We start from the raw sequence: 26,086 nt of genomic DNA on the forward strand, positions 1-26,086 counted from the left end.
GGGAGAAAATTCTGTAGGTATAATTAGGTTTGTTGATTCTGGTATAACTGTAGAGGGAGTTGTCTCTTAGAAGGTTATGTTTCCTATTTCTAATATGAATACTGATTTTGATTGCTTCTCTAATCTTGATTGTGGTTGTTAGAGTAATTACAATTGCCTTCTTATTATGTGGGTATGCATTGTGGTGCTATGTGGGTTTAATTGTTTAAAAATCCTTCTTAAGTATAGTTATTTCTTGAAATAAAATATTGAGTCTCTTCTAAATTGTTATTAGTTGATACCGTATGGAGCTGAGATCAAATCATATTAGTTTAGAAGTGTAGTAAACACTCCCCTTCGGTCGGATCCTAGGCCGAAAGGTATCCTCGGCCTAACAAGAGGCCGAGAGAAGCACCTCAACTGACAAGTCTTCACCAAACATCCCTTCGACCAGGGTAATTGCCGAAGGGTGAATACCCCTCCTCGGTTGAGCAAATGGCCGAACACCCATCCTACAACAAAGGATAAAGGACCATCCCAACACTGGGTAAGAGCATCAAGGGAAAATGTTCAAATCCCCCCTTCGACTCTTGACCGAAGACCCCTTTGGCTTTGAGCTTGACCGAAGACCCCTTCGGCTTGGAACTTGACCGAAGAACCCTTCGGTCTCGAGCTTGACCGAGCCACCGCCACGGCTTGGAGGAAGCTCGAACACCCTCTCGGTCATAAAACCTACACCGAACACCTCTTCGGCCAAAAGCTTGGCTGAACACATACCAACCCACGTGGGATAGAGGTAAGATAGGTTATCCATTAACAATGTTTATCATGCTTAATTAAGAGAGATTAAGGTTAACCAAGGTATTACCCATCTCCCAAGACAGAAAGCCCACCAGGCCCAAATACGTCACTATAAATACACAGGTGATGAGACATAAATGAGGTACGTTTTATCCAGTAAAAAAGCCTTTATTGCTCTATACCGAACACTTACTTGATCGTCGGAGTACCTTTGCAGGTACCCTCCCCACCCTCTGGAGACAGTATTCGGTCGGCACCGAAGACTTGGAAGATCATCAGGAAGGAGCAACAAGAAGGAGTGTTTCTACACAGGAACAAGAAGCATTACGTCAACTGAGTAAGGTATGAAATTAAACAATAAAATCAGATTACTAGAAAGGTGCACAATATATGAAGGGTACTCAATGAATTAATTTCATATATGTTTAGTTGATGCATACTAATGTCGTGGTAAACCCACACCAAACTATTCTATTCCTGATATGGATACTGTAAATTATACAAAAGTCCAAGTTATTGAATCTACATAGACTTGAGTTATAATTGTTTAATTTAATTTTAGTACTAGACAGATGAATTAAAGAAATTTAAAATTGTTTAACATGAAATATAAGAAATTTATAAAATTATAGGAATAAAAAGCATGTAACAGAGTAATGAAGAATTAATTTCAACAATCTTCCCATGTAAATCCTTCCCAATTTTCCTTCGATATTAGAAATTATATAGTTAATTTAATAGTATTTGAATATATTTAAATTCTAATTCATTAGATGATAAACTTTAGGTTGTTTAAGGAAAATCTCAATTCCTTTGTATTTTTTTTTATTAAGCAACTTGCCTTAAGGTCAAAGACCTAAAAATTGATTAATAAGATTTACCCTTATTCTAGAAAATAAGTGTTATTAGCATTTTACTTAGATCATAATTCTAAAAGAGTTTCTCGACCTCAATTAAAATTATAAAATCATGCATCGGTCAAAACAAGCATTAAGTATAAAGTAAAAATGGTTAACCAAATAAAAACAAAGTATTTAATGAAAACAAGGAAGATTACATGAGTACAACAACTACATCAATCTCAGTCAAACAATAGAAACTTGGTCACTCATGACTAAGGATTGCACAACAAAAAAGGGACCTTTGAGAAATCCGTGATTACAAGAGTAACCTCAAAAGAACTCTCCAATTTATCTAGAATTATGCCTAAAAAGGTATTGATGGATATAGAAACCTCATTGAGACCCTATTTTTATAATAATTTCTAATGGATTTTTAGGTCAGATGTGCTCACTTAGAGTGCCCATGTGTCGGAACCCAAAAAATTTCAATCTTGCTCACATATGGTTTTGACATTGTTTTGAAAATCTCATTGGTTAGCATGCCCAAAGATTAAACTAATCCTTCACCAATGGTCTTTGAAAAAGGTTCTAAAAAGTCACCACTGATATTTTACTCAAAACATAAAAAAAAGGAAAAAGGTTTTTGAAAACTAGTTGTGGCCTTCATAGCCAGAATTAGGTTCGTTATAGTCATAATTAGGTTCAGGAGTCGGTTATGTGTGGGAAATGTATTAGACACCCCACAACACCCTAAATCGGTACTTTATGACGAATTTAGTATAATAATGAATAATAATTAAATATTACCCCTTTTTATTAGTCATTTACATGCCTAATGTCTACATGATTATTGATTATTCTATGACAATAATACTACGGATAAAGCAATTAAAAAAATAAGAAGAGAGATAAAGAATTAATAGAAATACCTAGAAAGCAAGCTTTATAGAAGAAGAATCTTAAATCTTGTTACAAAGGCGTGTTTTAGCAGCCTTTCGTTTTAAAGAGACCTCATAAACACTCAAGAAAGTTTAGAGGAAGAGAAGAGAGAATTTCTGTTAAGATTGAGTCAATTGAACAGTATGTAACGAAGCATGTGCCTCAAGCACGCTTTTATAGGCACCTGAAGACCATTCTAAATTAGGGTTTTAGGCCTTTTTTGGAGTTGGGAATGGGCCATTCTAGTTTGGGAATGGGTCATTCTCAACTAGGGTTACATGTTATTTTTTATGGGTCAGAACAACCCGTTCTGGGTTAGGAATAGACTGTTCCCAACTAGGGTTTTAGGCCAAATTTGTGGTTTGGAATGACCCTTTTCGATTTGGGAACGACCCATTTTGCACCTAAACCTTGACTTTTGTGCTTTTGGGCCTTCTATTGTTGTTTTGGTCCGTTTTGGTGTTCTGTTAGGCCCTTAGGGGCCGCTCGTGTTGTTTTAGTAGTCCTTTGTTTCTAATAGTAGCAGTCCGAATGAAATTTGGTGTCTATATCATGTAACTCGCTCTAAGCTAATTTGTGTGTCGTGACAACCATTCTATCCCAACACACAAATTTATAATAATATAAAGGACTAAATTTTCAGTAAAGGTAAAATGGTTCACATAATGTCATAGTTCCAAAATATTCTTCAATGTCCAAATAATTTAAAACTGAATTTAAAATAATAAAAGTTCATAAATTATTCCAAAAGAAATCAATATAACTCCAAATACAAATAAACTTCATTTCTAGGAAACCTTTGCCTCGATGTCACACTATCAGAGCACACCCACGACTAAGCTATTGGCATCTTGGATGCCACTCATATCCGGATCTTCCTCACCTAAAATCAATCATAAGATGTACGGTGAGAAAAGAAAACACTTATATGCAAAGCACACAAGGAAATACTACAATATAGTTTCAATACAACTCAATATACAATTACAATATTCCAACATCCATACGTGTTCAATTACATCACAATTCATCCACATCCACCATATCACACAACCAACACTATGTCATGCTCACGCCACCGCTGTCGTATCACAAGCCCAGTGTCATGCCATGTTGACATATGTACTAATTGCCACACATATCCTGCACTATACCATGCTCACGCCACCATTATAGCATCACATGCTCAACATTGTGCCACACCGACATATGTGTTAGGACATCACACCGCAATCTATATCTCAATTCCACGTTAGATACACAATTAACATATCACCTCAAAATAAATAGTCATACCCACATCTCATTCAATTCACCAATTAAGTTTCATCATGTTATCCACAATTACATGAAATCCAAACAATTCCATACCCATAAATACATTATGTAAAACTCGCAAAACATAATAAATAAAACATAGACTATGCAGTTCAGGGTCGCGCTCGATGCGTCCTATCTCATGCCTGGCGTGGTCTCGCGCACGCTCGGCACGGGAGCCATTGGGAACAATGTTCACAATTTATGAATATGCGCTCGGCGCGGCGAACTCCACCCGACGCCCATGCAATTTCCTAGAATTGCGAACAGTCATGAATACACATTTAAATCCCAACCACATCATTAGTACATTATTTCATCAATATAATCAGTCAAATTGCTTATTATTACATGAAGACATAACCTATATTACTAATTCTACAAATTTATACCTTAATTAGTAAAACCCCCAATTTTCCAAAAACCTAACCTACAAGCACTTTTAAAACAATTTTTTTGTCTCTCCCAGGTCCTCATTTTTAACAATTCATTACACATCTATAACCCTCAACATATGTAGAATTCATTAAAACCATCAATTTTCCAATCAAAAATAATTATGAAATTAATAAATATCCTAGGGGATTCTTCCTCTATCCGTTCCCTCATGTGTCTCTACATATAAATCTTCATTTTTCCCCGTACTTGATTACGGAAATCTAATTAGTCTTGGTGTGATCTAGACCGTTTCTAAGTATTCTTCTTCAAAGTTCTCTGTTTCTCCTTTCTCTTCCTTTACTCATTCAGAAATGCCAAAATGAAAAACTGATGAGGGTTAGTCTATCAATCTCTTCCTTTTCATTCCCTTGGGTCGGGTCAATACAACCTAACTCAATTCCAACCTGTTTCTCATTTTTCTCCAAAAATAATTATTAAAATAAATACATATACAATATACAATATTTTCTTCTATTATAATAATAATAATAATATATTTTTGACTCAAAATATAATAATATAATTTCAATATTAAAATATCCTATAAAATCAATCTTTTAGATTTTAAGATAAAATATATAATTTATCAACTCCCAAATTATCCCTTAAAATATACAAATAATCATTTAAATTGTTAATGGAAAATACTTATTTAATACATACAAAATAATATTTCCTTATAATAATAAAATATTATTAACCAAATACTATATAATAATAATAATAGTATTTTGTAAAATAGGTGTTACATGTGTGCTTCGAAGGATGCACTTTGACTTCAATTGCTTAGAGTGCTCTTATGATATCTCTAAGCGAATTTTACTCGCTCAAAGCGTTCAAGTAGCTCGCTCTAAGCTAGCTGAGATAGTCCTCTAAGCTTTTTCTCTGACTTTACTTGCTCAAAGTGCTCTTTTGATAGTTTTAAGTGAAGTTCACTCGCTTCGAGTGAGTATACTACTCACTTTAAGTGAGTTGATCATCATTTCTAGGATTGTTCTCTAACTTGCCTCACTCTGAGTTTCGATTTAGTCACTCTAAGTGAGTTTTACTTACTCTTAACAAGTCTTCTTTGTGACTTGGAATAATAGTTGTCCCTAGAGATTTGTAGCATTAATTTTTTTTTTTTTTGCATTCTAACTCAATCAATGAAAAGTATTAAAAATACCTAACATTTAAACAATCAAACCTTAATTAACAATTAACTCTTGGTGAAGAATTTTTGTGACCAAAAACAAGATTTAGAAGTATGAATTATATTAATAATTGCCTAAATTGAATAAAATATATATCATATTTGAAAATTATCAATAACCTATCTAGTTAATAAGGTTTGTTAATTATGTATGACTATTGAGGTGGTTGTCTCTAAGAAGGTCATGCTTCTTGTTCCACCTGAATATTGATTTTGATTACCCCTTCAACCTTGATTGTAGTTGTTGAAGTAATTGTCTTGCCTTCGTATTATGTGAATATGTTGCGGTGGTCTAAGTGTCCAATTATATTGAAAAACCCTTTTTAAGTGTAATTATCTCTTGATGGGGAGTGTTGAGTCTCCTCTAAATTGTCCTTAGTTGAAACCGTATGGTTTAGAAACGACCAACTAAGTAAGGTATAAAGTCAAGAGATAAAAATTTTAATTGATTACTAGAAAAGTGCACAATATATGGAGATTAGTTGGTGGGTAAATTCCATATTGGCTTAGTTTATGCATACTAATGTTGTAGTAGACCTACACCCAAACTATTATATTTCTGATACACTACTAGAAAATTGCAAAATAGCGACCGAAATTAGCGACCTAAATTTACCATTCATTATTTAGCGACCGATTATGAAAAATCAAAATAGCGACCAATTTAGCGACCAAAATAAGTCGTCGCTAGAAAATCGGTCGCAATTTCGGTCGCCAAATAAGAAATTTTGATTTTTTAGCGACAGAATTAAATTCGGTCGCTATTTCAATCGCTAAATAATAAATTTTTTTAGCGACGGAATTAAATTCGGTCTCTATTTCGGTCGCTAAATTATAAATTTTGATTTTTTTTAGCGATGTAATTTAATTTGGTCGCTAAATATTAGTTAAAATTAGCGACAGAATTGAATTCGGTTGCTAAATAGTAGTTAAATTTAGCGACAGAATTTAATTCGATCGCTATTTCGGTCGCTAAATTATAAATTTTAATTTTTTTAGCGATGAAATTAAATTCGGTCTCTATTTCAGTGGCAAAATTATAAATTTTGATTTTTTTAGCGACAAAATTTAATTCGATCGCTAAATATTAGTTAAAATTAGCGACAGAATTGAATTCGGTTGCTAAATAGTAGTTAAATTTAGCGACAAAATTTAATTCGGTTGCTATTTCGATCGATAAATTATAAATTTTGATTTTTTTAGCGACGGAATTTAATTCGGTTGCTAAATAGTAGTTAAAATTAGTGACGGAATTGAATTCGGTTGCTAAATAGTAGTTAAATTTAGCGATGAAATTGAATTCGGTCGCTATTTCGGTCGCTAAATTATAATTTTTGATTTTTTTTAGTGATAGAATTTAATTCGGTTGCTAAATAGTAGTTAAAATTAGCAACGAAACTGAATTCGATCGCTAAATAGTAGTTAAATTTAGCGACGAAATTGAATTTGGTCTCTAAGTATTAGTTAAAATTAGTGACGGAATTGAATTCGGTCGCTAAATTAGAAATTTTGATTTTTTTAGCGACGGAATTGAATTTGGTCGCTAAATCAGAAAATTTGATTTTTTTAGCGAAGAAATTAAATTCGGTCGCTAAATATTAGTTAAAATTAGTGACGGAATGGAATTCGGTCTCTAAATCAGAAATTTTGATTTTTTTAGCGACAAAATTAAATTCGATCGCTAAATATTAGTTACAATTAGTGATGTAATTCTATTCGGTTGCTAAATATTAGTTAAAATTAGCAACGAAATTCTATTCGGTCACTAAATATTAGTTAAAATTAACGACAAAATTCTATTTGGTCACTAAGTAAAACTTAAAAAAATTTATAAATTGCTTAAAAGTGATGATAATATTTTTGTTGAGTATCAATCCCATTTTCTTGTTTTTCTTTTGTAAGTGAATGACATTAATTTATATTAAAAAAATATTTATGCGCACTCCTACATAATTAATACCAATAGTTATTTATGTGAAAAAATATTTAGAGTTTTTTTTTACGATTGGATTTTTAGGCAGTTTTTAATTAGAGTATATGAATTTTAAAATTTCTTGTTTATTTTGATCCATATTTATAATATATATTTCTAACTTATGATAACTTTATTTTTAAATGAATTTTTATATTTAAATTTTAAATTAGTATTTTATTATTGTTTGATAATTAGAAAATAAAACAAGGATAAATACAGTTTTTGAATTTTATATCTTAGATTTAAGATGAATAAATATATTAAGTTAATTAATAATTTATTTAAGATGTTAAAATTTAATTTATAAAAATAATATTTTAAAAGAGAAGGGTTATAATAACATCGATGTAACTTTTACTAAGTATTACATCGCTCAATAACTTTATATTAAATGTGAATTTTATAAATTCAGCCGTTAGATTAAAAGTTTTTTACTCCTAGATCATATATATAGAATCTTATATGAATTAAAGATGATTTGATACTTCATTCTTGTAAAATAAAATTGACGTAATATATACATTTCAAATAAAATATGAGCACTTTGATTACTTTTAAGTTGTTGTTTAATTTTAACAAAAATTGATATAAACATATAAAGTGATATGAACTTTCAATCTATCGGTTGGATTTACAAAATTCACATTTAATATAAATTTATTGAGCGGTGTAATACTTAGTAAAAGTTATACAAGTGTTATTATAACCCTTTTCATTTTAAAATATATAAATTATTACTTAAACTTTTAAATTTATAATAAATAATTTAAATTGTATCATAAAATTAATTTTAAATAGAAATAAGTAGATTGTTAATTATAAAAGTAAGTATATATATAAATAAAGATTAATTAAATATAATATAATTATTATTAGTAGTAGTAATATAATTATTATATATTATTATATATTTATAACGGTCCGGATATATCAAAATGATAAGGATCCAAAAATAATATAAGTATGAGATTAGATAGTTGAGGATGACTTAAATGAATTAATTTGGACTACTTATACTAACAACATGCATTTGCTTTTCGGTAGCTTATCTCATAAGAACTTCACAGTTAAGCGTGCTTGACTTGGAGTAATATAGGGATGGGTGACCTTCTGGGAAGTTTCCAAAAATTGTGTAATTAAGGACAAAACATGCTAAAAACTTAAGTATTGTGAAATAAAATCCTTAAGAGGCCAAATATGAGTGGTTCATAGCGACCAAATTTGCGATGTCTATAAAATTTAATTAAATAAAAAATAAATATTTAGCAACCGATATAGCGACCGATTTATTCGGTCACTAATTTGGTCTCATACACTAAAATCATTTCAACCATTTAGCGACCGAAATTTTCGGTCGCTAAATAGCGACCGAAAATTTTTCAGTCACTAAGTAGCTTAGCGACCAGGGTTTTAGCGACCAATTTTTGTAATTTAGCGACCGATTTTGGTGGTCGCTAGATTGCATATTTTTTGTAGTGATAGGGATATTGGACTTTTCTAGTCTAAGTAGAGAAATTCGAGAAATTATGTTGTGTTGTAGATTGATATCCAAATTTGTTGCTAATTTAACAAGCCTAAAACAATTGTGTTATTATAAGTTGGTTCAGTAAAATCAAGTCACTTAAATTACTCACTTATGTTGTAAAAGATCTTTTGATTAAAATGTGTGATAATGCATTGTGTTGCTTTGTTGTCATGTTGCAATATATTGAGTAACTGAATTGATTTTACGAAGCCAACCTATTTGTATTTTTCTATAATAAAAAATTGTATTTTTTAATAAAGATCAAATCGGTTCGAATTTCTTTTACAACCAACTTGTCTTCTTCTCTTCGCTCGACCTCTTACCTCCCTCTCTTCATCACCCATTTCTTAGTTCAATAGAAGAGACAGAGATATGATAATAGGGTGCAGTCACTACCAAAAAATATGTATTTAACTGGGGTTTTTTAATGAGGGTTATGCTAATCCTCGGGAACATAAGTAATTAACTGGGGTTTCAATAACCCTTGTTAAGTATTATTAAGTTACAGGGATTAAAATTTAAAACCGTTGGTATATTTTAATAATATATTGTTTTTTTAATTTTTTTATTTTTGTAATGATAATTATTTTTTTTTTCATTTCCCTCTTACTTATCTTTTGGTTTTCCTCTCTCACGAAAACGTAAGGCTTTGTAACTAAGAACACTCCTTCATCAGAAAAATGCAAATGACCTAGCCTCCCTCGACGCTCTCCGACTGCCTGCGATTTCTATAGCACCGAACAAGGTATGTTTTCCGCTCATCTTTTATCATTTGAAGACCGTAAGGCTTTGTAACTAAGAACACTCCTTCATCAGAAAAATGCAAATGACCTAGCCTCCCTCTCCGACGCTCTCCGACGTTCTCCGACTGCCTGCGATTTCTATAGCACCGAACAAGGTATGTTTTCCGCTCACACTCTTGAGATTTAATATTGGAAAAATTCCCTGATCGTTGTTCATTTGGGGTTTTTTCGGATTATTTGCACTTTCAGTTTCATAATCTTTTGTTGCTCCATTTTGACCTAGCTGGTGAACGATCCTAATTCACGGTACAACAAACGAGAGTACCTTTGTTTGCTTTGCTGGAGATGCAACATAGAAGGTAATAGTTGGTGCCCTTTGTTGCTCCATTTTTATGTACATCATTCTTTTTTAGACATACTCAAATATTTTAATGTCATTAAAATGCGAAAACAAAAAGAATCTATATTTTTAGCTAAGAGATTCTTTACCAATATGCTTTCAGACTTAGTGTGTGAAGTTGGGTGGCAATAATATATGTATCTTTTTTTTTTACTAATTTTATAAAAAGAAACCAAAGTCTCCAAGTTTTAATTTATATTTTAGCCCTGTTATACTTGTTTGGTATTCAAACATGGGAGCACATTCATGTACAAGGAAGAAACAGGGGAATGTGACAATACTGTTAATTGCCAAACTTTGTGAGAGTGGAATGTGAAAGTGTTTTGCATTATTAGTGCAGCAGGTATTACTTCATCAGCAAACCCTATGCTTTAGTTTTTACTTTTTTGAGTATGATATATGTGTTGCTTAGATGTTTTTCTTTTCAGCGTTCTCGATTTGTTGGTTAGTTATATGCATATGTTGGTTTGTAAGGGTAATCCTCAATTTAGAAACCGGTTTTGAGTTATGCTCAAACTCGCTTTCTTAAGAGTTTGATATATAATTGTGGGTAGTGACAATACAAACAACAAAAGGCCTTATCACACTAGATGGGGTAGGCCACATGGATCACACGATGTTGATCCATTTGGATCGGTTAAACACGTATTGTGTGCATAGAAACAGAGTTCACACATTTCATCAGGGAACTGCAAGCCAATTCGCTAGTATCAGTTTGCAGTATGTTTGTGCACCGGGTTGCTGAAATTGGACAGTGAGTTTTGAACCTGTGTTTCTCAGGAGATGGTTTTGCACTTGTTGTTCGAAACTCAGAAATTGGTGAACCTATCAGCATTCACAAATGTGAGAAAGAGAGGGAACCGAAGAAAACTCAGAACCCCAAAACCTTTCAACAGTAGTGAGAGAGAGAGTGGGAGATAAAAAAATACAGTAGAGTCCCCAATCTCAAGGCACAACTTTAAGCTTTTATTAAAATTATGAGTTAATTATTCATTTATCTTGCCTTGGAAGTTAGCAAATTATTCATTTATAAAACGTGTTAAACACTTCTCTCCATTATTGATAGGTCAATATAAATTGAAGAAATATATACTTTTTTTTTGTGTTCACCATTTTTCTCATTAAAACTTAAATGAACAATTGAAATCTAAGGGGTCTAGCTTGGTTGGTTGAGCAAAGTGTGTGAGCTGTTGTAAACACTCTTGATACAGTGTTTGTTACCAATATTGTTAAGCTTGTCGTTTTCAATTCTGTTTTCACTAAAACATGGTGATGCTGCATATTGTCCTCTCAAAATATTTTCTCTTGGCTCCTAGCTACTAAACTAGTCTAAATTCTCCAACACAATTCTAAATTTTAAGCATTAGATCATGTGATCCAACTGTCAAAAAGGGAAATATGCCTTTTAACTAATCGTGGGTCCTCCAATTACTCATAGAAAGCATTTGATTGGTAGGTGAAATTGAAAAAAAATTTAAAGATAGGTAAAAAAAGAAAGCAATTAAAAAAGTTAAAGAAAAGTAGTAAACTCGGAAAGAAAAATGAATGGATTTATCCGTTACATGATCAGTCCCTTCCTCCACACTTCACACACCCGTTTTTATCTTTTGTGTATACATGATTAGACTAAAAATTGATGCTCTTTGTTGCCATAATACTATTTGTCTATCAAATGCGTCATGAATATGAGGGCACAATATCATATGTTTTTTTATGTTTTGTTGACAACAGTTGTACGAGAGTTGTAGTTTGGTTGGCAAAGTGAAAGAAGAATACAATAAGCTTCAATCTTAAAGGTAATTTCTAGACATGGCTCTTAAGATCAATCATGGATATTCATTTTTTTTTGTCTAACTAAGGGACTATTTAAAATATTATGATGTAATTTTTATTCTTGTATATTGTGATCCCAAGAAACCAAATAGTTTTAATTGTTTTTTCTTTTTTAATTATTGATGCAGAATATAATTATAAATTATATGTTATGTTCAAGAAGCATACTATTCTACATATTCTATATATTATATCTTACACTATTAAATATATATATATATATATATATATATATATATATATATAACATGTAAACATGACAAGTCAATTCAAATTTTTAAATTCTATTACAATATTGTATATTCTTCTATCACAGTTTTCTTATGAATTTAAGATTCACTTTCATTATTTTAATATTGGTATGATTTTCATTTCTATTTATGTTTTTATTTGTGTTGATTTTTCTTTTGAAACAGGTTATTGAATTGAAATCACAAATGGCTGAACAAAATCAGAAAATAGAGGAACAAAATAAAAGATTTGAGACAATGATGAATTTTTTTGCACAGAATTATCAAGGTCAAAGGCTTCCTGACTTGCCTGTATTTCAATCTTCACCGGTAATATTTTAAATTTGAATTAATTTTATAAATATTTTAAAATATACTTTATATTTCTAACTAAGTTTTATATTTAATTGTAGGTATCTGACCAAGGAAGTGCACAACCAATTAATGTCCCTAATCATTCTCCAACAAATTCTCAAGATAGACAATAGGGCTATATTTGTTAGGGAAAGATGTTGACCTTTTTGTTTTAGGAAAATCAATATTTTGTTGGATATGTTTTTATTACTTCTTAAAAAGTCATTTTGAATGTTACTAAATTATGGATGTTGCTTGTTAGGAATTTTTTGGATGACTTGTTTATGTACATTTGCTTATTAATATATTAAATTTGTGGATTGTTTGTTCATTTTACTTTTTAATATTTATATAACTTGTGCATTTCAAAATTTATATATAGATTGAAATATTATATATGGATAAAAACCATTTATAAACTACAGGGATTTAAAAATTACAAATACAAACAAGATATTAAAAATATAGTGTGGCATTAACGAGGGTTTACAACCCCTGATAAATTATGGGATTATATAAACAGCAGGTTATGTGCCAACATTAACGGGAGTTTAAAACCCGTAGTAAATTAACAGTCGAAATTGATGATGGTGTTACAGGAGTTTGCAACCCCTGGTAGACTATGTCGTTAACGAGGGTTTCAAAACCGCGGGTATTCTATGCATTTCCGGGAGTTGTTAAAAACCGCTGGTAAATCGCTTGCCACGGATGCTTTCCCGGCAAAAATCACAACCGCAGGAAATGCATTTTCCGGAGGTTTTAACCGCGGGTAATGCCAAAAATAACTCACGTCAACTCTATTTTTTCTTGTAGTGAGTTACTCAATCACTTAAAATACAAACAAGAAAAGTGTGTATAGGAGAATAAAAACAATCCTGGCCCCCCTACTACTAGCTATGCTATGATCATTCACTACAGAAAAAAGATAACTAATTTCCTCCAGAATAAATCTGCTGCTGTAATTCATTTTTAAACCAATTTAATTATGGACTTTGATTCACAAGTAGGAACTTGCTGTAGTTGATTATATCGTGTTTGTCTTGTAGTTTTGTTTATGATTTGATTTGATTAAGTACGCAAATCTCAATGATTTTATATTTTACTTGACATACCGGCTTTTCTAACAGAATGGACCCCGCCTTTCATTAAGATCATGTTTTTGACATAATAGCAAGTCATGACAGATGACACTCACATCTAGCACTTAACTGAACTCACACACGTAAACAAATATTTTATTCTCTGGGCACTTCTAGTTCCAAAAGCAGTAGAATAGATATAAAGATTTTTGTATATAAAGGTGGGCTCTTCTCTATCTTATTTTCTTTGTTAGCTTAATTTGCTTTACAAATGGCCTCCTCTGCATACGCTTTGTTCCTGATGCTTGCTATCGTATTCGTAGCAAACAGTATCCTTGGAAATGACCTAAACCATATGAACTCTGATTCCCGGGTGGTGTCGACATCAGCAAGCATTCCTTCTTCTACTCCATCAGCTCAGCCGGTTGGTGGTATGCCAAGTGATCCGTCATTGGAGGTTAATCAGATGTATATTGCCCATGCTGTCGACCCTTACGTGCTTCTCACGCCTACTTTCTTTGCTTCTGTCATTTCTAGTATACTATTACTTTTCTCTTAATTCCCAATTAAGCATACTATATTGTTAAACTTCTAAAGTAGTGATATTCAGAATATGCTGAGAAAAAACATATAATGATTATTAATTTGATTCATTACATGTGTGTTATCAAACTTAATGTTTTAATTTACTTCAAATTATTTTCAATAATCTCATTTATTTATATATTTTTTAATTTTGTAAAAGCTTAAAGGAAATTGTTAAACTAGATAACTAATATTAAATTATTGTAGTAGATAACATCAATACATATTCTTTTTCTAGTAAATGATCGATTTGGTCTTTAGAATTATACTTCATTATCATATTAGTCTAAATTAAGGAAAATGTATACAAATTTTTAAACTTTTTTGTGATTTCATTTAACACAAGCAGATGTCCTAAACATATGTTGTTATTATCACTTGAATTTTTGGTGTGGGAACAAAAAATAAAATAAAATAAAATTACAGTCTACTGTGTTGATTGTAAAGAAGAAACAATAGAAGATTAACTCCTTGTGACTTGGGAGAAAATGATTTATGTTGATTCGGGTTTATCTTTGTTTAAATTGGACCCAAATTAATAGTGCGACTTGATGAAACCCGTAGCTTGCGCACATAATCAAACTTGGACATCAATTTAAAATAACATCAGCTTTTCCAACAGTATATGTACTTTGAGAAAGATAAAAATAATTTTTTCAACCTTATATACGCATAATGTGTTGTGGTGAATTTGGTTATCAAGTTCACTTAAAACCTCAAGGTTCACAGATCGAGTCCCAAGAATGTTAAAAATACGAACGAATAAATGATAAGCTGGAAAAAGAAGATAAAGAAAAAAGTAAAATAAATTTTGTATCGTTGTAGTGTCATCTTAACCAACAATAAAAAAATAAAATAAATTTGTTACCGACGGCTTAATCGACACAAAAAAAATCGTGTCGACTTATTTAACGTCAGCCAAAAATTGATTAACGACCGACAATATTATGTTGGTTTTTATGATTTAGAGTCGGCTTTTGACTGACTCTAAACTAAAATATTTTGTAATGATGGATATCTACGAATATTTATAAAATTTACTAATATATGTTTAATGGATACTCACACGAATATGAGGTAGGTACATGACAGACTTTTACTTGACCATACGAGTATGGATACCTTACTACTCACTTTCACGGGCCCTATTGTCATCCCTAGTCTCTTGATTTGTCCTTGAGACTAAGAAAAATATAAACAAAAAATAATATTAAATTCTCATGGCTAACATGAAATATGAAAATAATACTATTAAAATTTAAGAAATAATTAAAAAAATTTACCATTAGAATAGATGAATCAACCAACTGTCAAAATAGAGTTGCTATCAACTGACTTATGTTTTTAAATAATTTTACACACACAAAATTATAAAAAATAATGTAAAAAAAACTCAGTACTTTCGTGTATTTTTTTTTTAAAATAAAACAAAAATAAAAGATAATAATTAAGGGTAATAATTACAATTATAAGAGATTTTTCTTTAAGGTTATCTCGTGAAAGTGCCTTCACGCACCTACTTTGCTTCGCCTTCCTTTAGGGCAAAAGTGCCCAATCTACATAGCGGAAGGGACATGTCACTTCTTTATTTTTGGAACAAAGTCCTTTGCGAATTAAATAGAAAAAAAAAATTAAAAATGTAAAAAAAGAAGAAGAAAGAAGAGTAATTTAAAATATAATTATAGGAACAATTTTATCTAGAAAATATGTACATTAAAGAAAATAATCTCCTTTATTATTAGTGTAAAAGTATAAATACTATTTTCTTTAGTCCTTATTATAAAACACTTTAATTGAATATAATATGAGTAGTTTTGTTAGTTAATTAATTTTATTAAGTTTATAAAACAAAATCATGTAATTAAAGTTGAACTAAAATATGAGTTGGGTCTTTCTTAAAGTTTATGATTTAGGATTTAGGGTTTTTCCTAAAATAAGTTATTTTAATTCTAACAATATTTTTTAAGGTATTTTGTTTTGAATTACCATTATTATTGAAATTGATTTTATATTCTTTTTTTAGTCTTATAAAAAAAAACTATGAGTGAAGATACTATGCAATGAAAACAATGCATATTATTATCGATTCACAAATAGTATCTGGATGACTTGAAGTAAGTTTTACAATTATTATCTATTATTTTATTTTTTCTTAACAGATATTTATAAGTTGATCACCATTATTGTTAGAAGACATAACTACCATAAGGAAACAATGAACTACATTTTTCATTGAGCATTACATTGACTGACTAGAATTATGTTTTATAGTTTTACACATGTTTTGTAGTTTAGGATGCATAATATTATTTTGTATGTTACTTAACTTATTATGTTCACATTTATGCATTGCATCCTTTTGATTATATATGGTTGACATTTACCATCTCTTATCATTTGTATGTAATTTAGTCTATTGAACAATGATATTTATTGAGAAGAATGGAAATGTAGACATTTTTCATTTATATATGTAATTTGACCCATTGAGAAGTAATATAGAAAATGTAAATATTTTGGTCCATTGAAAATATATGAACTGTTTGATATTTATTAATTTGTAGATTTTGTTTTGAGACGATCCCAAAATAATTAAATTAGCTCTTTAAAAATAATCATCACCTTTGTAGGTTTTATTTTCTTTTCATTACTGCTATATATTCTTTACCTTTGTCTTTTGCATAAATTTCCTAAGATGAAATGATGAATAATAATTTGGTATGTTCTGCTTCTCATCTTCGTTTATGCATTTCCTTCCTTTAAATTCAACATGTCAATTATAATAGAAGACAAATGTCATACTTTTGTTTCTTAAGAGACAAGAGGGAACACTACAAAACTTCTATGAATAACTTGTATTAATTGAATTCTACTAAATATGAGTATGCATGGAACATTTTAAAACTTCTATTAATAAATAGTATTATTCGAGAATTCTATCAAATAAGAGTATTGTGTGGTGGAAAAGCAGATCGTTAGGAATGTAATTTCTTTAGTAATTAAATATTTAATGCATAATTATAGATAAAATAAGGGAAGGGCTCTGTTTTTTTTATTTTTATTTTTTTATAAATAATATGGAGCTGACAACCCTGTGAAACAAGTCTCGTGCATGCAGGAGCATGCAAGCTAACATCACTTTGGTAACAAAACTCTTGGACAAGTTAATATAATCAATATGAAGAAAGTAAAACTAAACAACATTTGAGCTTTTGAAATATACTTAAACTACACCAGTTTACTATACTAAATTTATATTTACATAAAAGGTAAATAATAATAAACTACATTTATCTTACATAGTGAATTAGTAATGAACTATTTTAATGTGGATATATTTTTATCATTGAAAAGTTAAGCCCGAAAGTTAAACACCACAAATGTTACTTGATTGTTGGTTGAAAGTCCAAAAAAAAAAAAAATCATCACCCAATTTTATAATTATTTCAAGGTTAGCTAGCAAATTGTGCTTGGTGCTTACTACAAAGTTATAAGGGCTATAGGAAATAATACCATATTCGGTATCTATTTCGCTCTTCTTATTACTCTTTGGAATAAATAAATCGAATGTTTTTATTTTTCCAAAATATCAATTATTTGTTTTATCCAAGGCGCTGCCTGTGTGCATGCAACTGCCTTCCAAATTTATATTTCCATCTCCTTTTCAAACACACAGAAGAAAAAGAAAGCAGATTGCTGCCACCATCTTGTTTTTCTTTTGCCAAAATTCTTGCAAAATGTCACATAGTTCCTTGCAAAAATCAAATTCCCATAAATGTATTTTTTTTAATATTTTTGTGTATAAATTAGAATACATAAATTATAATAAAAATTTATTAATAAATTATTTTTATCAATATAAACATTAAGTTTATTCTTAATTAGTTAATATTGTTTATGCTATTTTTTTATACATGGGATAGCCTAATTTAATGGAGATACAAAATGTCTTCTTTTTTTTTTTTTTCTCACTAGCATTTGATATAGTATATATATAACTATAATAGACTAATTTTGAGTTAGGGATGATGGTCAAATACACTCATTTTCATAAGAACAATTCTTGAACGTTGAAAGGAAACATTACAAAGTCATAAATCATTTCTATAAAAATTAGACATCATTAAGAAATTAATAATATAATTAATAAATAATATATTTTTCTTAATTTTAAGGATATTTTAAAATTCAAATATCGTGTATTTTAATCATTTAAAATTTTCTATCTATATTTTCATTTGAAAATAATTATACAAATAAATTAATTAAATGAATTAAATATGACTAATTATATCAATAATGAAATTAATAATATTTTGAATTAACCTATTTAAAAGGTATATATGTAACACCTTGAATTTTCTACTAATATAATATTAGTTATTGTTTAAATTTATATTTATAAAGCATATTTTTATATAGTTATTTTAGTTTATTAAAAAGGGGTTTTATAGAGGTTTGTAATAATTTAAATTATTTGTGAAAATTTTATAAAAAAGGTCTGTTTCTTTAGGTTGGAACAAGCTGTTCCAAAAGTGGAACGGGCCGTTCCAAAGTTGTAAAATGACCTATTTTTGTTTTCCTAGAACAGGCCGTTCTCAAAGGAAAACGGGCCGTTCCGAGATTCTGAAAATGCCTTAAAAATTTTGTTAGAAACGGGCTATTTCAATAGTGATCAATGTGTGTAAAATTGAACCCGAGAACGGGTTGTTCTGATTTCAGAATGGGCCGTTCAGCTTTTTGGGAACGGGCCGTTTCGTTTTTAGAACGGACCGTTCCAGTTGAGAAATTTGCCCATGCTTGAAGGATCCGGAACGGGCCGTTTCGATATCAGTACGGGCCATTCCGGGAACCCCAAAATGCCTATAAATAGAGGGGCAGGGGGTGAAAATTTTATAACTGAGTGAGAAGTGAAAATTTTAGAGAGAGAAAGAGGAAGAGAGAGAGAGAGAAAGCGAAAGAAAGAGAGAGAGAAAGAGAAAGAAAGAGAGAGAGAGAAAGGAAGAGGGAATCCAGAGGAGGAGGCTCTGTCCAAGTTTCAACTCCGCTTATCTAGGTAAGGGGGGAGTGAGAAACCTCTCTCGGGGGTGTGGGGATAATTGTTGGATAGTTTGATTGTCGGATTGGCCCCCAATCCCTTGCCTGTTGTTCTGTTTTTCTGTTTGCTTTACTTTGTTCCTTTTTACTTTGTTCCTTGTTACTTTGTTCCTTGTTACTTTGTTTCTTGTTACTTTGTTCCTTGAAAGTAACAAATGAATATGGAATTAATGCTAAAAATAAATAAGTTTTAATATGAATAAAGATGTTCTTTGTGAATTCCTATGCGGACCTTATGAGGAGTATTTATGACTAGACCATGTGAAATATGGACAAATGACATGAGACCTAAGAATGGACTATTGAGACAAGCTGTGATTATAAAAATATGAAAAATGATGACATGATGTACTAAATGAAATTATGTAATAAGTTAAATGTTGAGTCAATGAGATTATGAAGGTATGACATGCATCATATGCATATATTACTCCAGGTGTGCCGCTGAGGCCGCATACCCACGATGTAACATGCTAATAAGGTGTACCGTATGGTCACCCACGATGTAACATGCTAATAAGGTGTACCGTATGGTCACCCACGATGTAACATGCTAATAAGGTGTACCTTATGGTCACCCACGATGTGACATGCTAGTAAGGTGTACCTTAGGGTCACCAGTGATGTAACCAGGTGTACCTTAGGGTCACCAGTGATGATATGTGAAACTTCCTATGGCGCCGCATGCATGCATTTATGAGTCGAGTCCATGACATCATTGCATGGTAAATGAGTGTATATGTGATATTGATGATGTATGTGTATTATTTACATGTGACTTATATTTGTTGTGTGTGTGTGTGGGTGCTATCTAACCTTTATTTCTGCACCTGAAACTGAGTGAGATGTTTCTCACTCCCTTGTTATTTTTGTATATGTTTAAATTATGATGCAGGCGATCATCATCATGAGGATGTTGGTGATGAAGCTTAAGGCTTCAGTTGGGCATGCTCTGATAGGATGTGACATCGGGGCTTAGCTAGTTTAGTCTAATATGTTATTGTTTTAATAACTTTAGTTTGTTTTCTTTGGTAATTTCTAGCAAAGAAATAACGTAAATAAAGTTGTAATTTTTTTTTGTAATTTTAAACGTACTTGATCAAGACCAAAATATGCATCTTTGTCATATTATTTTTATTATAAGATTTGAAAGTTACAGATTATTTCCTAACTAGGAGGCACTGCCACCTTTGCTGAAATTAATCTATACTTTTCATTTACATGATCTCTTGAATTTTGATACTTACATGATGATTTTCTATGATTTATGAGTTACGAATGTGAATCTTCTACCTTGTGATATGAGACAATTATTTTATTCATGAAAAATGTTATCAAACTATGAAAGGTTTTATTTACTCCAAAGAGAAAAAAAGAAATTTGTTTATATTTATTGTGTATTAATATTGGGGTAGAGGGTGTCACATTTAGTGGTATCAGAGCAGATCGATTTAATCGGTCGTGAGTTATGTACTTATCGTGATTCTGTTGTGTACTCTGACAATGTTTTGTTTGTTGTATACTTTGATGATGCTTTGCTTTGATAATAATGATGATGTTCTCCTTGTGCTGATATTGTTGAGTTGGATATTGTTAAGTTATTAGAGAAATGATAGTCATGATAGTATTAGCTAATACCATTCTGACCGCTCTTCTTCATTCTTATGATTGCTTATTTGTTTGATACTTCTTGCTTACGTAAGAAGTAGTAGTTGAGTGATATCGCTTGTGTTGCAAGCATATGTGCGAGTAGTAGACAAGATATTGTGCTAATATTGTAGGGACTATTGAGGCCTTAGATTTGGGTAAGACATTGATTTTTTCTAGTGTATTAAGAGTTTATGATTGGTGAAATTTTTGAAAGCTATAGTTGTAGCGATTGAATCCAAGAATGATGTATGTTAAAAATTGGAGTTTTGGTATTCTTAAGGAGAGATTGAAGTGTTGATGATTTCTAGAGTTTGATGGTTGCATGTGAATTTTATTTTCTAAGCCTTTTTGTACTGAATATGTGAGTTGTTTGGTTTAGATTTGTAGTGGGAAACTTTGATATGAATTTCAGGTGGAAAGGAGTAAGTTTGGAAGGATTGAGGTATTTTGTAGCCTAGATGTTGAGGCGTTAGTGTGTAGGGGATGTTTGCACTCCCGTTATAGTTACTTTGGTGATCAAAGGTCTAGTTGTAAGCATTGAATATATCTGTGGTGATTTTTGAATTTTTAGCTAAGAAGATGATCCTTTTAAAATCTCATGTCTCCCTAAGAGTTGTAGCTTATTCACTTAGCTTTCTTTGGTGATAGGTTGAGATCACATGGATGAGTAGAACTCTTTATGTGTTGTTTTCTTTGATAGTTGTAGAAAGGAGAAGTTAGGCTGTATAATAATGTTTTCGGGTTAGTAGGCAATGCAAGGATAAGAATTGACTTTGTTAAGATATTTTGGGGGTGTTTTCATGTGGATTGAGAGGTTGTTTAAGGTTGTATGATGCTATGTGGTAAAGGTTGTTCATGTACATGTTTATGGATGGTATATATATGAAGGTTTAAAGTAGGCATTCTAATATGACTTGATATGCATGTATGTTGATATGTGGATAGATGACTTTAGGGATGAATTAATGAAGGTTGTGTGTTTAGTGAGATTGACCTTAGGATCTGATATCATCATATTAGAGTTAAGGGTGAAGATATATCCAAGACAGCGTTATGCCAAGTTATCTAAGTATGAATTTCTATTGTATGAGGTGAACTTTCTAGGTCTTGTAATTTTTAGTGAGGATATAATGAAGATCTATCTGTGGTAGAAGTTGTCCTTAAGTGGGAGATACCAAAGTCAGTTAGTGTGGATATGAGTTTTCTTGAATTAACTTATTATTATAAGAGATTTATTGAGGAAATTTTTTAGATAACCTTACCTTTGACTAGATTGATCAGGAAAAGATAGTTGCCTTTTTGGAATAGTAAGTGTGAAAGTATTTTCTAAACTCTTAAGAAAAATTGACTAGTGTTAACATTACCGGACTCTAGTAAGTTTTATGTGGTATATAGTGATGACTTTGAAGACAGGTTCAGGTGGATTATTGATGCAAAGGTCGTAACTTGTGTTTTTAAGCATCTAGGTAATGGAAAATTATTTATGAGAGAAATTACCTTACCCATGACCTTGAATTAGAGGTTGTAATAGTTACGCTTGAGATTTTGGAGATATTACTAGTATAATTTTAAGCTTGAGGTATTTAGTGATCATAGGGATCTTAAATATCTGTTTGATCCGAAGAAGTTGAATATGAGATAGAAGAGATAGTTGGAAATTATAAGGATTAAGATTTTAATCTTAGATGTTATCTGGGTAAATCTATAGTGGTCGATGCTTTGAGTAGGAAACATCTATATTTATCTTTCTTTATGGTTAAAGAGATGTATCTTTTGGCTCAAGTTAAGAATTTAAGTTTGACTTGTGAAATTAGTCCTAGTAGTGAGAGACTAGGTATGACTCGAGTAACGAGTGGATTGTTGAAGGGTATTGAATAAACATAATTAGTTGATTCATTTTGTGGCAAGGTATGAGGCTATAGGACAAGGTAATGAATAAGAGTTTGCCTGGGGTATTAATGAAGTGGTAAGACTTGAAGACCGAGTATGGGTACATAGTGAACTTACACTTAGGCTTCTAATCCTTGGAGAGGGTTATAAAAGTAAAACTAATATAGTGACAAATGCCCTGAGTAGGATGAGCATTCATCTATCATTTTTGATGATATAAGGGTTGGATTCGATTGAGGATGTTAGAGACTTAAGCGTAATATGTAAGCTCACCCGTAGGAACATTGAATTGAATATGTCGAAAGAATTAATAGATTAATGGATGAGATTAGAAGACCCAGGAGTTAGATCCTTTCTTAGTGACCCAAGTGAAAAAGATTGGTAGGGATATAAATGGCCTTTTCACGAGTGGAAGTTGATGGTGTTTTGGGGTTCAAGGATAAAATCTATGTGCTTAGTAAACCCAAATTAAGAAAGATGATATTAGAGAAAGAATATAAGAGTACTCTTAGCATTCATTTAGGAGTTACTAAAATGTATCAGAGTGGCACAACGAAAGCGTAATGGTCTAAAGTGAAAAGAGAAGTAGAGGAGATGGTTAGAGGATTATGACTTCCAATTGAATTATCACCCCGGTAAGGCGTATGTTGTAGCTGACACTTTAAGTAGAAAATCTTTGAGAGTGTTTTCTTTGATGATTAGGGAATTGCATATGATTGAGGAGTTTAAGGATATGAACTTAGGGTGTGAGTTGACCTCTAAGAATATTAAGTTGGGAGTCTTGAGAGTGACTAATAGTTTGATAGATGAGATTAAAGAAGGTTAGAAGGTAGATCCTTTCTTATTAAGTCAAGTAGAGAAGTTGAATCAAGGTGTGGAGAGTGAGTTTAAATTTGAAGTGGATGGAGTTTTGAGATTTAAAGATAGGTTGTGCATTCCTAGTGTGCCAGAGCTTAAGAGAGCAATCCTAGAAGAAGGTCATAAGAGTAACCTTAGTATCCATCCAGGAGCTACTAAGATGTACCAAGACCTTAAGAAGATGTTTTGGTGGCCTAAGATGAAGAGGGAACTGGAGGAATTTGTGTATGTTTGCTTAGTATGTTAGAAAGGTAAGGTAAAACACCAAAAACTTTCAGGACTGATGCACCCTTTAGACGTCCTAATTTGGAAATAAGATTCTCTATCTACGGACTTAGTTGTAGTTATGTATGATATTCTTAAGAAATTTGATCTTATGAATAGGCTTACCGAGTTTGCGCACCTTGTACTTATTAACATTATACATTTCTTGGAGAGATTGATAAAGTTGTACATGAATAAGGTAGAGAGAGCTACATGGGAATTAGAAAGCAAGATGTGAGAAGCATATCCATTTCTGTTTTCAGGTAAATTTCGGGGACGAAATTTCTAAAAGGAGGGGAGAATTGTAACACCCTGAATTTTCTACTAATATAATATTAGTTATTGTTTAAATTTATATTTATAAAGCATATTTTTATATAGTTATTTTAGTTTATTAAAAAGGGGTTTTATAGAGGTTTGTAAGAATTTAAATTATTTGTGAAAATTTTATAAAAAAGTTCTGTTTCTTTATGTTGGAACGGGCTGTTCCAAAAGTGGAACGGGCCGTTCCAAACAATCAAAATACACTGATTTTGGAGCAGCAGAACGGGCCGTTCCAAAAGTGGAACGGGCCGTTCCAAAGTTATAAAATGACCTTTTTTTGTTTTCCCAGAACGGGCCGTTCCCAAAGGGAAAGGGGCCGTTCCGAGATTCTGAAAATTCCTTAAAAATTTTGTTAGAAACGGGCCGTTTCAATAGTGATCAATGTGTGTAAAATTGAACCTGAGAACGGGCCGTTCTGATTTCAGAACGGGTCGTTCTGCTTTTTGGGAACGGGCCGTTTCATTTTTAGAACGGGCCGTTCCAATTGAGAAATTTGCCCATGTTTGAAGGATCCGAAACGGGCCGTTTCGATATCAGTACGGGCCGTTCCGGGAACCCCAGAATGCCTATAAATAGAGGGGCAGGGGGTGAAAATTTTATAACTGAGTGAGAAGTGAAAATTTTAGAGAGAGAAAAAGGAAGAGAGAGAGAGAGAAAGCGAAAGAAAGAGAGAGAGAAAGGAAGAGGGAATCTAGAGGAGGAGGCCCTGTCCAAGTTCCAACTTCGCTTATCCAGGTAAGGGGGGAGTGAGAAACCTCACTCGGGGGTGTGAGGATAATTGTTGGATAGTTTGACTGTCGGATTGGCCCCCAATCCCTTGCCTGTTGTTCTATTTTTCTATTTGCTTTACTTTGTTCCTTGTTACTTTGTTCCTTGTTACTTTGTTCCTTGTTACTTTGTTCCTTGAAAGTAACAAATGAATATGGAATTAATGCTAAAAATAAATAAGTTTTAATATGAATAAAGATGCTCTCTGTGAATTCCTGTGCGGACCTTATGAGAAGTATTTATGACTAGACCATGTGAAATATGGACAAATGACATGAGACCTAAGAATGGACTATTGAGACAAGCTGTGATTATAAAAATATGAAAAATGATGACATGATGTACTAAATGAAATTATGTAATAAGTTAAATGTTGAGTCAATGAGATTATGAAGGTATGACATGCATCATATGCATATATTACTCCAGGTATGCCGCTGAGGCCGCATACCCACGATGTAACATGCTAATATAAGGTGTACCGTATGGTCACCCACGATGTAACATGCTAATAAGGTGTACCGTATGGTCACCCACGATGTAACATGCTAATAAGGTGTACCGTATGGTCACCCACGATGTAACATGCTAATAAGGTGTACCTTATGGTCACCCACGATGTAACATGCTAATAAGGTGTACCTTAGGGTCACCAGTGATGTAACCAGGTGTACCTTAGGGTCACCAGTGATGATATGTGAAACTTCCTATGGCGCCGCATGCATGGATTTATGAGTCGAGTCCATGAGATCATTGCATGGTAAATGAGTGTATATGTGATATTGATGATGTATATGTATTATTTACATGTGACTTATATTTGTTGTATATGGGTGGGTGCTATCTAACCTTTATTTCTGCACCTGAAACTGAGTGAGATGTTTCTGATGAAGATTTTCGCAATCTCTCCACTTGGCAAGCGGACCAAGTTTCGATGTAGTATTTAAGTATCGTCCTCAGGGATTTGAGAATTTAGTAATTCTTACTCTAATGATTAATATAG

The sequence above is a fragment of the Cajanus cajan genome, chromosome 9 (assembly GCF_000230855.2).
Source record: "Cajanus cajan strain Asha chromosome 9, NIPB_CcT2T_4, whole genome shotgun sequence".
Lineage (NCBI taxonomy): Eukaryota > Viridiplantae > Streptophyta > Magnoliopsida > Fabales > Fabaceae > Cajanus > Cajanus cajan.